The sequence below is a fragment of the Trichomycterus rosablanca genome, chromosome 13, assembly GCF_030014385.1.
Source record: "Trichomycterus rosablanca isolate fTriRos1 chromosome 13, fTriRos1.hap1, whole genome shotgun sequence".
Lineage (NCBI taxonomy): Eukaryota > Metazoa > Chordata > Actinopteri > Siluriformes > Trichomycteridae > Trichomycterus > Trichomycterus rosablanca.
In genome coordinates, this window is record NC_086000.1 from 16,342,210 (window position 1) to 16,358,533 (window position 16,324).

General features: G+C 37.2%; 2 long non-coding RNA genes across 2 annotated transcripts in view; both read left to right on the forward strand.

Annotated features, from left to right (window-relative positions):
• The window catches only part of LOC134325765 (uncharacterized), a 46,860-nt gene that overhangs the window by 12,786 nt on the left and 17,750 nt on the right, over window positions 1–16,324 (forward strand). The gene's annotated exons all lie outside the window — the stretch shown is intronic.
• On the forward strand, window positions 3,088–3,705 carry LOC134325766 (uncharacterized). Its single transcript, XR_010014346.1, has 2 exons — window positions 3,088–3,297; window positions 3,413–3,705. It is a non-coding gene; the product is annotated as an uncharacterized LOC134325766 (long non-coding RNA).

Sequence of the window (16,324 nt, forward strand, 5' to 3'; positions counted from 1 at the left end):
CAGTACCTTAACCACTAGGCTACAACTGCCCTGTTTTAGTCTTAAAAGTAAAACAATTTGGGGTTTTTTGTTACAATGTTTAATTTACTTTTAGGATTCTAGAATAAGGCCAACAAATTACATGAAATAACCGTTTAAACTATTAATAAAGCTTTAAATGTACTGCACTAGAGTCAGCAGACATTGATATATAACATCAATTAGTTAACTGACTAAACTGTTAGGTAAGCTCACCAATATGGCTTGGTAGACATCTCTTACCTTTTACTGTAACTGTAAACTACTTTACAATCAGTTAAACATAACATGCTTATGGTTGTTTTACTGTAAATTTGTTTTTGTGATCATTACAGCCACAGTGATTCAACTTTCCAGATTTAATTATCTTTCATTCATAATTTTACTAGTTTTACATCCTTAGTTGTAACATCCAAGCCAAAAACACAGAAAATAAATCCTCAAAAATTTCTGTTGCAGTTCTCAATGTAATCTCAGTTGTAAACAAACCAACGTATGATGCAAACACAGTGAAAATGTGTATTGGGGCTGCAATACACATTAAATCACATCTGTGTCTCCAACTGGCCAATAGAATAGGCTGGATCAGAACAGGGTTGGAGGCCAAACCCACCCTATTCTAAATCCCTCCCCTTTGTAAGTGATACAATTGCGCACACAGTATGCCTACATCACATCATCCTTTCTTTAAACAGTGCCTGTGTGTCTGTGTGAAACAATTAGATAGAGGATTTCCCAGCTCTCCACACAGACAAAGGACAGCTTAGTATCTTCACAGCAGGAAAGCTTTGGGGAGAAGCAGAAAGATGGAGTAAAAACAGAGCTGGAGTCATGTGTAATTATAAACCACTATTCGGATTTTATTCTATCATTGCAAAAGTATTTTGATATGAAGTGGATCAATAATGGCAAGCTAAAGCATTTCTCTCACACTTGCTGACAAATAGCAATCATGTTCAATAATTCCTTAGAGACACAGACAAACAGCTAGTCCCTCCCTTCCACTGTGTTTCTATTGTTTGGGCCATTGTAACAGTTTTGTCTTGGACATATGGACTGGTTTAGACGACTGGGACCCCCAGCTGCTGAGTATTTGTCTTGAGGTCACAAAGGTTGTCGGGATTGTGTTCCCAGCTAATTCCCCCTTTCACTGACTCCAGCCGACAGTCTATAATGATCCAGGCAGCGCTGTGCAAGGATTAGATGTAACACCCAGAGGGTGGAGGCAGGAGACATAAAGACAGGGACTTTCTCTTTACATGGCCTGTTCCTGTCTTACAATATCACTGGGCAGGATACTTTTCTCATTCTTACGCACACATCATTTTCCACCTCATTTCCCAATTGAGACCTGAGTAAACATGATTAAGAGGGGAAAGTGTATGCACTGAAGAGAGCCAGCGTAATTACATCAGTAATGAAGGAGTTGTGAAGAGAGGCCCTTACACCCACTGGTCCTCCCTATACTCATCTCTTAGTCAACAAACATGCACTGTTTCATACACCCAAAACGCAATATGATGTGCAAGACTTTTATTTACCACAGCTGTAGTCTGTGTCATTAGCTTAAACAATAATTGTACGTTTTTTTCTTTTTTGAATATAAAACATTTGCCAATGAAGTTGTTACTCTTCAACAGTAAAGCACCAAAGATATTTTAATATGTGGAAAAATTCTCCAGTATAGTTTATTCAGTTGTATTGAACTTAATCTAAGTTTTGAAACTGGGGTTATACAACTAACCTGAAGTCACAGAAAGTATGGGCACTATTGTTTTACATTCTTTTAGTTTTTAATCCCTTCATAAATTCCATGTGCGTCAGAGACCAAGCAATAATACATCATTAACCTATTATAACCCAAGAGTTGCCTCCTGTGACACATCAGAAATAACTACATAAATCTTGATTTTGTGTTTATTTGGGGCTATTTACTCATAAACTAAAGACTGAATCTAATATAAAATATTGTTAATAATAATTATAATATTTAAAAAATAATACTACAGGGAAAAGGGCTGAAGTGGACCATGTGTTCTAATAGGTTTAAAAATAAAAATAAAAATTGAACAGGTCAAGACCATTACTTTACCACCAATTTGTGCTATCTATGAGCAATCACACAGAAATTTACTACATGGATCAGTTTAACCCATACTGGTACTTGATCCTTTTATGCATTCTAAGGGGCAACTAAGCTTTAGATTTGTACTATAGTGAATGTAATTAATAATGTGATTTGCGTTATCATTAACTAGCTTTAAAAAGCACTGTATGTTTGGATTAATAATTGGTAACTGATTATTCACAATATATCACCAGATTTCCTTTGTTATTACCAGCACACAAGCAGTCATGTTAAAGGAATAATGAAAATAAGTCATGTGTTTATTCACAATTGTTTATAAAGTGAAATTAGTAAAACATTTTCATTTTAATAGAGCAGGATGTGCTTGGAGAAAGATTCCACAGAGCAAAATGTTATTTAGCTTAAGTTTGATGCTGTCTGACAAATGTCTGTTGTTATTAGTTGTCTTGGTGAAATTGTTGTAAAATTGAATGTCTAAAACAATTCATATAAATGCAGTGGAGATGAGGTTTAAAGATAAGGACATTTTATTATACAGATTTGAAGACAAAGCCATTCTCAATTATATGAGTTTGGAGATAAGGGCATTTTATTATACAGCTTTTATAACAAAGCCATTCTCAATTATTCTCAAATATTTCCTACAATATTCAAGGGTTCTCAACAAGAACTAGTGCAATCACTCTGGACAGCACTTGTAGCCTATAACACAGCCCAAGTGAGTAAAAGCTAAATTAAGAGCTTTTTATACAGCTATTGTTAATGTGGCTTTGTGCTAATATGTTACCTTTGGCAAAACTCAGTGTTGCTGTTTAAATATTTAGCACTGTTCAGTTTAGAAACAGACTTCAGGGTTCTGCTGTTTCACATTTTGTACTTCTCTGTCTCTCTTTAGCTGTGGGTTCCGATGTCTTTCTGCTACGGTACTACAAATGAATCTTGTGGAGCCTATACAAGCATGACCCAAAAAAACTGGCATAATTATTGGGCCCCCCCCCCCCCCCCCCATTTGCTATACTGGGTGAAACTGCATTCAGCACAAGAGAGCAGCTGTCTCTTGACTATTAGCATTGCAAATGAGCTCAGCAGACAGAGAACCTCCACTCGGCCATCAGGGGCCATAGCTCGTCTCGAAGCAAGCCATTTGACGAGTACTCTGTGTTTATCCAACTCAATCACTAAGCAACAAGGTGGATGGAAATATACATTTGTTTGGTTCCTTTTCTAACAGAACAACCATTTAGGAGCTTCAGCAACTTGTTGCTTTTTGTTTGAGTCTGTGGATTTCTAATGCTTTCTGTGCAGTTCTTCAGCATGGAAAAGATAGTGCAGTATCTCAATACTTATCAACCATTCCAAAAGGCCATCTGCTCCCAAAGCAAAATGAACAGACCTCTGTAACCAGGGCAAAAGGATCCACAGGTGATTGTTCCCAAACCCTTACTAAGCACTATTGTCATGGTAACCAACAAGTACTTCAGATCAACAGAGGACATGCAAGCGTGCACACACCCAATGCACATACACAGTTTGATTTACCCGTTGCTTCTTAAATCTACATTAAAAATGATTAAAATCTGATAGATTTTTGCGATTTACCATTTTTGTGTTTATCATGTGATGTACTTGCGTTAGACTGAACAAATACAGTAAAGCTATACTAGAGGCATTAGGAAATGTAACCTAATGCACTGCCATGCCATGCCATGATAATTTACAGTTTATTATATGCATCAGGGACATTTTTGACCTTCAAATATTCATTAAAGTTAAATCCATAACAAACCAAAGCCCTGCAATGTCAATAAGTGCCATTAGGGTAATCTAGTTTATGATAATTCCAAAGCGTAATTAATTCTCTGTTTTTCTTTTTTTTTTTTTTTTGTCAACTCTGAGCTAACACTCAATTTGGCTATAAATAGATTAACAAAAATGATCAAGCAAAATGCTTTTATGAGAACAAAGGATCAGCAGGAAGGTGTATCTGACATGTGATGGTGCAGCATTTCACACAAGTGGGTGAAAAGTATTAAATTAAAAGCTAAAATACTCCAAGCTCTCTAAAAGGTGTTTGCAAGGAAATATCTGCTTAAACAAGTGTATCTACAAACTCCCTTCCAGAAAAGTTGGGACACTTTGTAAAAATGCAGTAAAAACCAATAAAAAGGTACATTTTCAGTGTTTTTACTGACAAACCTAACTGTATTTTGTAAATATAAAAATGTGTTTTTCTTATATATTAAAGCGTAAATGTGATTCCATAAAATTGAAACACCTCCTTGTTTCTACAAACATTGTTAATTTTATCAGCTTCACTCACCATATAGAAGCACTTTGTAGTTCTACAATTACTGACTGTAGTCCATCTATTTCTCCACATACCGTTTTAACCTGCTTTCACCCTGTTCTTCAATGGTCAGGACTCTCCCAGGACCACTTCAGAGCAGGTATTATTTAGGTGGTGGATCATTCTCAGCACTGCAGTGACACTGACATGGTGGTGGTGTGTTCGTGTGTGTTGTGCTGGTATGAGTGGATAAAACACAGCAGCGCTGATGGAGTTTTTAAACACCTCACTGTCCCTGCTGGACTGAGGATAGTCCACCAACCAAAAACATCCAGCCAACAGCGCCCAGTGGGCAGAAGATGACCAACTCAAACAGCAGCAATAGATGAGCGATCGTCTCTGACTTTACATCTACAAGGTGGACCAACTAGGTAGGAGTGTCTAATAGAGTGGACAGTGGTAAACATGACTGTGTCCCATCTTTAAGTGTATTGTAAACAGCACTTTCAGCAAGTTCACCATTGAAAACATGGAACATTTTTTGTAAGTACAGACTTGGTGCTTATGGTTTGTTCAGTGGTTTGTAGATGCCAAAATAAAGGTTTTTATTTTAAAACGGGAATTTTTTTTTAAACTTTTTTTCTACTTCAAAAATCAACCAAATATGTAATTTGGGCAAACATAAAATTTTACCTCATTTGCCAATCAGAAACTGGTGGTAAAATAAGGGAAAAATAAAAATTTTAACACAATAAAAAGTGCTGGATTTTCGTTGCTATATCTGAATAGGGCAGTGTAAGCTCAGTGGTTAGAGTACTCGGCTAGTAATGGGAAAGTTGCTAGTTAAAGCCCCGCCATTGCCAAGTTGCCACTGTTGGGCCCCTGAGGAAGGCCCTTAACCCTAAATTGCTTGAATTGTGTTCAGTCATAATTGCAATTCACTTTGTATAAAGGCGTCTGCTAAATGACACAAACGTAAATGTAAATGTCCTCTCAGTGTTTTCACGTATGCATGCATGCAGCAGAGAAGGCTTTGTGCTGTCTACAAAGAACAGGAAACAAGGGGGTGGAAGCAACTACTTTGGGATCAGTTGAATTGGTCTAGTACCCCAATCTCTGCATAGTGAATTAATAGCAAAGGATACCAGAATTCTCTGCTCAATCTGCCTATTTTTAGTGGTAAAAAATCAAAACGATGGTTTTTAAAACTGCTTACTGTTGATTTCTATAAATATTCATGCTACTTACATGCACTCAAATGATTCAAAGCTAATTCCAACAATACAGTTTGCAATTTAAACTTTGAAAGATAAGAGCAGTGTTCAGCCTTCTGATCAATATTAAGTTAACTGCTGAGCCACCACTGTCAGAATGTTTCATTTAGAAGGAAACTTACTGTTCACATTCAACTATTTGCCTGTTGAATCATTTTTTTAATTTCCTTGGTCATGGTTTAGTCTAAAATAGTTCATAAAGACTCAATGATGAGGTGAATTAAATAGGTTAAAGCTGGGATGCTTTGGGAATGAATATGGGAAAGTATAGAACTAGATGTGGTGGTGGTGGTGAAGTTTTCACCATAAAAATATTTATTTCATCTCTATGTGTATATATATATATATATATATATATATATATATATATATATAAATAAATCTAATTCAAAGACAAACTGACTTTGTGAGTCATGGTGAACTCTCACCCGTCTAGGGTCTTGCTGATGAATGGCATTGATGGGGTCTAGAAATATGACATAGCCTGACTAGTGACTCTGGGCAAAACCCAACGGGACAATAGCCATCCTATTAGTACTAATAGGGACACATGTAACGGGATTAGGGGTGCCTGGGTTGGGCGCGGGAAGGGGGCAGTGGACCACATGGGAAGCTTCAGCACTTGCACACTCCCTCCTCCTCTATCTGTCCCCCTTTTGCCCTAGCCTGAGAACATCCCACTCAATCACATCTCCCTGACACACTCAGCCACAGCAAGCCATTCACTGGTTCAGCAGCTCCCAGGACTGATGGCCATTCCCACAGCCTGCTCCAGAGAAACGCCCTCTGTTGCAACCCAGGTCACCCTCACAGCTTTGAGAACATCTTTTTTGGAAGTGTGTTTGTCCGTTTTTTTATATGGTGCATTCGTAGTTGGGTCCAGCCCTGCTCAATGGGACACATTACAAGCAGGAAATCTCTTTTTTGGCATTTATGATGATGCAGATTAAGAAAATGAGGTGGTATACAGTAAGGCCGGAGGTAACACAGACAATGTCTGGCCCTCCCCCCTGTCTGTCTTCTCACCCAAATTCCTTCACTTTGCCCAAGACACCCAGTTAATTAATAAGACATCGTCTCCTCCCCTCTACAGCCCCTGCACAAGAGGCCACCCAGGAGCCAGCGGCCCTCACTAAAGCAGCTCCTATGGTGGGCCAGTGGAATGCCAAGCGCTTTGGGAACAGGCTCTGAGGGAGAAAAGAATAGAAAAAGCCCCATCATCGTACGACGGGGCAGTCGGTCAAATTTGGGCCACAACAATAAGAAATGTGGCCGTGTGCAGAATTCCACAGTTTCCCGCCTTAGCCCTAGCTCTAACTCTTATCCGCTTTACTGTGTAGTATTTTATGTAATGTTCAGGTAATGTTAGCATTAGGTAGTATTCGGTTTCATGGACTTCCTTTAGAAAGTCAACTGAATAAATATAGGTAGGAATCAAAAGCCATCAAAAACAAAGTCTCTCATTTCAAACCTCATTTCCAGAAAAGTTGGGAAATTGTAAATGTTTGTAAATTGCAGTAAAAAGAAGAATGTAATTAGTTAATTATTTTGAATGTTTATTTAACTGACAAAATTAACTGACTATATTTAACTGTGTTTTCACAAATCAAATTTATTGTTTTATGCAAATATAAACATCTAATATGTGATGCCTGCAACTCACTTAAAAAAGTTGGGACAGAGGAGTGTTCTACAACCTTTCCAATTATTGACTTTTTATTGGTTTGGAAACTGAGGGCACGAATTGTTGCAGTTTTGCAAGTAGAATTTTTCTCCATTCTTGCTTGATACAAGACTTAAACTGCTCAACAGTCTGTGGTCGCCATTGTCTGATTTTCCACTTCATGATGCACCATACATTTTATATGGGGGACAGATCTGGACTGCAGACGGGCCAGTCAAGCACACTCTATGGGTGTGTTCGAAAACCTAGGGAGCTGCCTTGATGTCTTACTGTCTACATAGGCACTGCCTTAGTAGAGAGGATTCTAATAAGTCAATGACTTATAAGTCAGGTTATTCGAACGCGCTACTTAGACAGCGAGTTCCATCGAGTTTCAGCGTTTAGCATCTTGCCATTAAAACCAATAAACTGAGGTAGCACAGCACGCTAACGTCAATATAACATCTTTCTTCATGTACCGATAACGGTTACATTTCCTGACAAGCCCGAACTTGCAAATAAAAACACTCGGTACAAGTTTATACAAGTTAAAAATCAATAATATTTTATTTACGTTTGAAAATAACTCCATTCGTTTCTCCGCCCCGTCAGCCATGTTTATTTTTCTGTGAGAGAAGAGTGCCCGACCCGCAATGAATGCTGGGATTGCCTTGATCACTAAGGATGCGTCGGATGCTCACTCGTTCTCGAGCCAAAATAACATTGAAATATGAAGATGCCTCAGAAGTGAGGATTTTAAGGCATCTAGGATTTCGAACAGCCTCCTTCTCGGGAGCGCGCACAGGATGACATAAAATGCTGCCTATGTAGACAGCTCCCTAGCTTTTCGAACACACCCTATGTCTATTACACCATGCTGGTTTGGCAAAATGAGGTTCATTGTCTTGCTGAAATAACCATAGATAGATAGATAGATAGATAGATACTTTATTTATCCCGAAGGAAATTATTGAATACATTATACACCATACATTTTCTATGGGGGACAGATCTGGACTGCAGACAGGCCAGTCAAGCATGCACTATGTCTATTACACCATGCTGTTGTCACGTATGCAAAATGAGGTTTGGCATTGTCTTGCTGAAATAACCATGGACTTCCCGGGAAAAGACGTTGCCTTTATAGCAGCATGTCTCTCAAAAATTTAAATATACACCTTTGCATCAATGGTACCTTCAAACACATGCAAGTGACCCATGCCTGGGGCACTGATGCTCTCCCACACCATGATAGTTGTTGGCCTTTGCAGCTTTCACTGATAACAGGCTGAATGGTTCTTTTCGTCTTTGTCACATAGAACTTTCGTCTTTGTCCTTTTTTCCCCCAGAAAAGAAGCTAAAACATGGAATCATCTGACCACAGAACAAGTTTCCACTGTCTTTGTCTATCTGAGATTAGCTTAAGCTCAGAAAACTCGGTGGGGTTTCAGCATAGAGTTTGTGTAATAGAGTTTCTGTTTGTATTTCTTGACGGACTGGCGGACTGTGTTAAGTGACAATAGTTTTTAGGTACATCCGAGGCCATGTGGCTATACTTATCACAGTAGCGTTTCGGGTTCTCATACAGTGTAGTCTGAGGACTCGAAGGCCACGTACATTCAGAAGTGGTTTCTGTTTTTGCCCTACACAGACTAAGATCTTGCCAGATTAACTGAATCGTTTCACTGTGTTATGTAAGGTTGATAAAAGATGTAAATTATTTACAGACTTGCACTGAGAAATGTTCTTTTTAAAATGAATGACAATCAGTTGAAGTTTAGAACATAGTGGTGAGTCACGACCCATCTTTGCTTGTACAGACTGAGCTTTTGGTGGACTTTCCTCTTATAACCAGTCATGATTCCCTCACCTCGTAGTAATTGACCTGCTCATTGTGGGAATTAACAAAACACTGTAACTTCAATATTTTACCACCTTTTTACACTTATTTTGCCCCATCCCAATTTTTATTTAAGTGTGTTGGAGCCATCAAATTCTAAATGTGTTTACAAACTACAATAAAGTGATAAATAAAAACATTAAAAATCTTGTTTTTTTGTCCATTTTCCCCTTTTTGTTTTAAAGAATCAACAAATCAGATTCTTATATTTATTGCGTTATACCCAACATTCCGGGCGGCATGGTGGCTAAGTGGGTAGCACTGTCGCCTCACAGCAAGAAGGTCCTGGGTTTGATCCCCAGGTGGGGAGGTCCGGGTCCTTTCTGTGTGGAGTTTGCATGTTCTCCCCGTGTCTGCGTGGGTTTCCTCCGGGGCTCCGGTTTCCTCCCACAGTCCAAAGACATGCAGTCAGGTTAACTGGAGATACTTAATTGTCCATGACTGTGTTCAATGTAGCCTTGTGAACTGATGAACCTTGTGTGGTAACTACCGTTCTTGTCATGAATGTAACCCAAGTGTAAAACATGACATTAAAATCCCAATAAACAAACAAACAAACCCAACATTCCAAATTTTATGGAAAAGGGGTTTGTAGATTAGGGGTTTGTAGGTTAGGGGACTGTTGCCTTGGCAAAAGCTTGGTTTTGTGGTCAGTTTATCTTGTTTTGTATGGATTTGCATGTTTGTTTTGAATAATTGTCCTACAGGAAAATCCAGGGCCCTTATATTAGAAAATTAGCCCCTAAAATCTTAGATTATACACCACACTTAATTGTAGGTACTGTTTTATTTTACCGTATAAATATTATTTTTTATGCCCAAAACACCTTGTGTTTGTTGTCAAGAGCACTTTTTTGTATGTGACCAAAAACATTGTTTCAGTAATGTCAAGCAAACTCCGCTGGCTAGAAAAATTATTTGGCACACGGTAGCAAGGTGATATCTGATTGGCGATTTAGACACATTTTGGTCTTGTCTATTAGCTCATTTCCACTAGTTGATAAATGATTAATGGAATTTGGCCTCAGTCACCTCATGTTTATACCTCAGTAAAATAGGAAGTCATATTTGACCAAGAGATTACAAACACTTCAAACTAAAAATATAAATTGGAATTTCATTACATTTCGTTTAGCAAAAGAAGTCACTGTATCATGCTGTTAAAAGTTTCTAAAAAATAAATCCTAAATATGATTAATTTTGAATCCCAATAAAATCTGAACTAAAGGAAAATTCAATTTGGTCAAATCTGACCCCTGATCAAATCTAGACTCCAGTAAAATCTAAATTGTAGTCTAGACCCCGGTAAAATCAGGGTCATACAGAAAAACTGTTGATAACCTTACCACTTACAAGTGTTTAATATTAAATGTGTATCTATAGAAAACATATTAATGTATACAAAAGAAACAAAAATTAAGTTCGTAAGAGTTTTTAAAGATTGTCCATTTATTTTATTACATTTGACAACTGTAACAATTCTAACATAAAATAGAAATGTAAAACTTTAAGCCCTTTATTCTTTTAATACATAACATATACTTTTGACCACAAAACATCTGTTAACAAGACTACAGGATGGAGTATGTTCTCTCACCGGCAAATTGGAGTTAATTCATTTTATCTGAATCTTACACTCATGCAAAACAATCACATTAAATTCTAGCACAATTATCATTTGAAATTCTATTTTATAACTTAATAATTATGTCTTAACAACAAAAACAAAAGGTTTTTTTAAAAGAAAAACAGGACGTTTAGAGAATTTCTTACATTTCTTGTACTGTGTAACAACATATATGCCAAATGGCTCGGCTTTTACAAAACATGTACAACATAACAGTTCTTTTTAAAATTAAAAAATAAAAGAATCTAACTACTCAATGACAATAAGTTTAAATAATTCTGTAAATAGCAAGTCTAGCCCAGCTAGATAACTTAAATGTTTTCACATTTTATAGCATTTTATTTTCTCTCTCCTACTTAATGCAGAATGATGATTTAGCTGATGCTGTACAGTAAGCACTGGTTAATGAGCTAGAACACAGAACCTTTCTGCTCACCCAGAAATAGATCTGGCTAAAATGACCCTCAAAGGAGTTTCTGTTCGGACTGAAATCTATGTAAAGACTGCCCCTTGGTGGCAGTCCTTGATTACAATTGGCTGTTAGACGGCATCAAATCTCCTTTTTTTCCCCCAGTTTTCCCATTGCATTCCACACCTTATAAAAAAAGAGAAAAAATTCTAAACTTTAATCTCAAGCTTAAATAAAACAGCAAAGGATATGTAAAGACAATCCTAAATCAGATGTTGTTTGCATTTATGGCTGAAAATGAAAACAGTATTTGTAGGTGGTGAGATGCAGACAGAGTGTATACAGTACTATTTTAGTTTTCAACCTGAACAGAGACTGCACTGATCTGACCGTAAAATGTTTATGCCAGTTATTCATAACATCATTACTACAGTAATGAGTGCATTTCCATTAAACAACAGCATCCCCTAGCAGTGAAAGATAGAAGGAAAGCACCTAACTTCTTTTTTTATCCAATGCCAAACAGAAGTATAAAAACACTACAAAAAAGTAAAGCTTTTGTGTTAGAAGCTGATGATTGGCTTCAAGCTTCACTGCTACAGATCAAAGCTTTGGCAACAAAAATCAAATAAATGGATCAAAGGATATATACAATAAGAATCTATAAATAACGTTTCTATTCATTTTGAAAATAGGTACCATCAAGATTTTTTTTCTAAAACTGTATAAAATAAATTTTTTTTTTTTTTTGTTGAGAAAATACAAGCTCTAGAGCCTGCGTGCATTAACAGTGAGGAAGTGTTCGTAGCTTATACAACTGGATTAAATTCAAACCACAATCTAAACCACTTCAGAGTTCAAAACCACTGAAGTTCCTATTTTGCACACTGAGCAAATAACAAGACCAACCTGTTTTTTTTGTTTTGTTATACCACTAAGAATTTACGCTCGGTAAAAGTTGCTTCAATAAATTGGAATATAGGTGCATTTTGTATTTTTGCATCACATCACATTACATGAAAGTACTTTTTAGACAGCATGCTTAATCACCCATTCAAACAGCAATACCAAATATTGTGTCATTCAAACCACACAGCTGAGCCCTTCTTTTTCTGTACGTGTGCTAGTATGGTTTGATTAAATTAGCTAAATGCAATGACTCTACTTCAATGCCTAGCTAAGGTACAAGAGATTTCTTGGTTCTAACCAAGAACATTGAGTTAATCAAAGTACCTGGTGGTTATGACTTGCATGTAATGAACAGTAGTTACAGAAAACAACAAACCGAAGCTACTTTACAGAAACGCATCATGCTTTGCCCACAGAGTACATATACATGCACAAAAGACTGTTTCCTATAACAAGAGCACACTAACATACTTGAGGTTTAGCTCTACCAAGACCACAAGGCACGTTCTGAAAGATAAAGAACCTAGCATGGCAGTAGCATTCACATTTCCAAACAAAACAAATATTCATGCTGTATATATATTTATATATATCTATATATAAATATATACATACTATTTATTTATTTTTACTATTGCTGCCCCAGTGTAGACATTTTTTATTTCCACCCACTAAGATTTTTCATACGCAAGCCACCTGTCCAAGAGATTCAAACATCAGATCTTTCTACAAGTCTCCGTTTAAGCAATATTATTGGACAGATTTGCGTACCTTGAGGGGCTGCTAACTGACCTTGTTTATACCAGTACACAGATCAGATAAGTCCAAATATGGCCAATGTCAGACAGCTGATAAGGGGCACAGATACGCCATTCCTCCCACCCAGAGGGCAGAGCACAACACAAGTCTAAAGGCAACATTTGTGCTTGTGATTTAAATACAACATTTTTAATAAGAAAATGTTAAACAGGCTTGCTAGAGCCATTTTTTCTTTTAAAATGAGGCCAAACAGCCTAGACACAAGAGAAACGTCAATGTTCACATCATCATGGAGGATCACTCCACCTCCGTGAGCAGATGAAAGAGGAAACTGATGTGGCTGACCGCTGACAGCACAGAGATATGTACTCACCCTGGATCCTCTGGTACAATAGCAAGAAAAAGGGCCACACAATTAACCAGCTCCTGAGAGCATTAAAGTAGGCCAGCAATAACTTGTGATCAAGGAGTGTTCAGATCAAAGGAATGAGCTCTTAAGAGCATGCTGTCACAATGTTCCCTCTCTACCTCAGAAAATAGTAAAAGGTACCCTCTAAAATATACATGAAACCCTCATCCAGACTCAGAGCTCTTTAGAACTCGGAAAAACTACAACCAACCGGCAGAAGTGCTTTAAAGATGAATAAAACGATAGAACACAGTGCTGACCTATCAGTTTAAAAACGAAGCATAGGCTTTCCTTGCCATTGAATCTAAATATATAACTCTGTTACGTATACATCAAAGTCAAATTCTTGGTCCCTCTCCAGGTCAGTTAAGCACCGACCACACTTCAGTCCCGTGTTCCAATGCAGCTGTCTCACTGCCCTTCGGCTGGGCTACTTGAGCTCACAAAGAACAAACAGTTCCGCAGCAAAGCAACTAATAATGCCTCAACTCCACGGGTGGATGTTAATGTAGGACACAAACACTCTCGTCTGTTCTATTAATACACTTGCACAAAAAGAGCAGAGCAGAAATGAGGGACGTCCAGGGGGTTGGCACAATTTGGAAATGGGGGAAAAACACACACAGACCTTAGAGCGCTAATATAGGAAAGGGAGTTGGAGTTCTTATTGCTTGCCTGTTATATGAGCCCAGGATACTACGTGTTAACTATGTGTGCCAAGACCTGGATTACTATGTGTAAATTGTGTGTGCATCCTCTAAAGTAAAGGCTAACATGTACATGTGCTGCAGTACACGTTTAGCGAGATGTGCCAAAACTGTGCTGTGTGCTACATGTTCCAGATTGTGAATTCACAAAACCACATCCACATGCAACATGTGCTCAAAATGCTTAAAAACTGGTGTCATAGATTCCCATGATAGGAGTTTTACCCTAACAGACACACTAATGTCACTGTGTTGCATAACGTATGTGTAAATGAACAAAAAGATGTAATTGCCCATGTGGTCAACTGCGGTCCTAAGTATGTTAAGGTATATTCTTGGTATGTTGACTTAAATGATGCAGACTCCAAAGCTTGAGCATTTCCATATGATCAGAATTGCTATGTGTTACAGAACAATCTCCCAAACAGGCTCAACAGACAAAACATGGACAAACATTCTTATAGACAGTCATTTGTCAAATAATAATAATAATAATGATAAAAAAAGTATTAATGAATATTGTCCAAAGTATTTATGGACACTTTGCTCAATCTGGAAAATGAAATTAACCCTGGATGAGCAAATGTCTGCATATAGTCTACAACGTGCAAAACAAACCAGCACTAATTGCTCAAACTTTAGCTAATCAAAGGGAATGTGAAATAAGGCACACTTGTAATATCTACATCCTCATATTGCAGTCTTTCCACTTCTGGCATGATCCTTTCCCTTTGCATAAGTGGAAAGAAGTGCACTTTCCAACATGATATAAACAAGTATGTGCTTTAAATGGCACAATATGTACTCGATAGGTTCTGTAATTAACACACAGGTTTTGAAACTATGTAAATGGGAAGTAAATGGGACACTGCTGACCATTTAGATGGTAAAGAGGCTTTTGGTGCTGAGCTGCACCCTATTGAACTTCTCTTTCCATTTTTAAAAGTGCCAAAAGTATGCATGCGAGTGCTGTTTCCATCAAAGCTGTATGCCCACATGTGCACACAGTTAAACAGCTTAGCAGTACAGTACAAGCTTAGCTTGAGGAGCACCAGTGTATCTGAGTGTGTGGTTGTGTGTGTTTGCTGAACACTCTACAAGTCCTCCCATGTTTACTTGTGGGTGTCAGGGCTTGTTCGAGGTAAAGCTGTAAGCTTTTACAGTAGGACGTTTTACAGGCTGGTTGGCTTTAAAGAGGTCTTAAATGAGGCATGATGTTTTTGCTTACTTGTTTATGATGCATAAATGGTCCCTAGGAAAGGGGCATTTTTTTTCTCAATAAAAGTAGTGCTGAAATGTTGCATAGCAGGTCATTTTAGTCGTGACTGTTGGTATATTAACCTGTCAGTGCTTCCAGTATATCATCAATGCTTTTGTATCACACATTTTATAAGCATAAACCATTAAGATAAAAAAGCCGAAGGGCCTTACACAAAGACAAAACTGAAAAAAATAGGGAAGTGAAGGGTGTCATACTTAATTCACTACACTCTTTAGGCATTAGAAGTAAATACAAGTGCCTTTGTTTTGCTTTCTTAAAAAACGATGCTGCTTAGTTGTACTAACTATTTTATAGAGATATATTTATAAGAGTATTTCTTTCTGATCTAAAGAAAAATAATAATCTGTATAATCTGTGTAACACTTGGGGCCATTTCCAAATTTTAAAAGAGGATATGCTATTCCTAATATTACGACAATTATTTTATAAAAAAGTACTAAAGTATTAGCACTAAAAGCAGCCTCTAAACCTGTGAGTCTTTTGTGGCATTTATACAAACACTTGATTTTAAATATTCCGAAAATAGGTCACTATTATCACATTACGTTAGTTGTAGCTTTGGAACTATTATTTACAAAGCAAATGTTGAGATAACTCACCAAGGACTGTCTAATCTAAAATGTAAGCATGAATTATTTAACATTATAGGTGCACTGGCCAATATGTTATTGTTAGTATTATTTGAAATAAGATGCAATCATCTAGTAAACATGATGACAAAATGGTAAAAATAACTGTAGTACAAGACAGAGAATAAAAGCATCTAAAAAATGCAGGTTCAGGATTTTTTATCCCAAAAAACATTCCCTCTACTCCTATCTGAACTGTTTACAAGTGCAAGCATTGTCTTTAGTAAACATTTAGCAAATGATGATACTATTAATGAACACAAATTGCTGTTAAGGACACCAATCACAGCTAGAATTCATTCATAAAAAAGTTGACCTTTTAATCTAATTAAAATGTTACTTTTTTTAGTAAATGCGTTTAT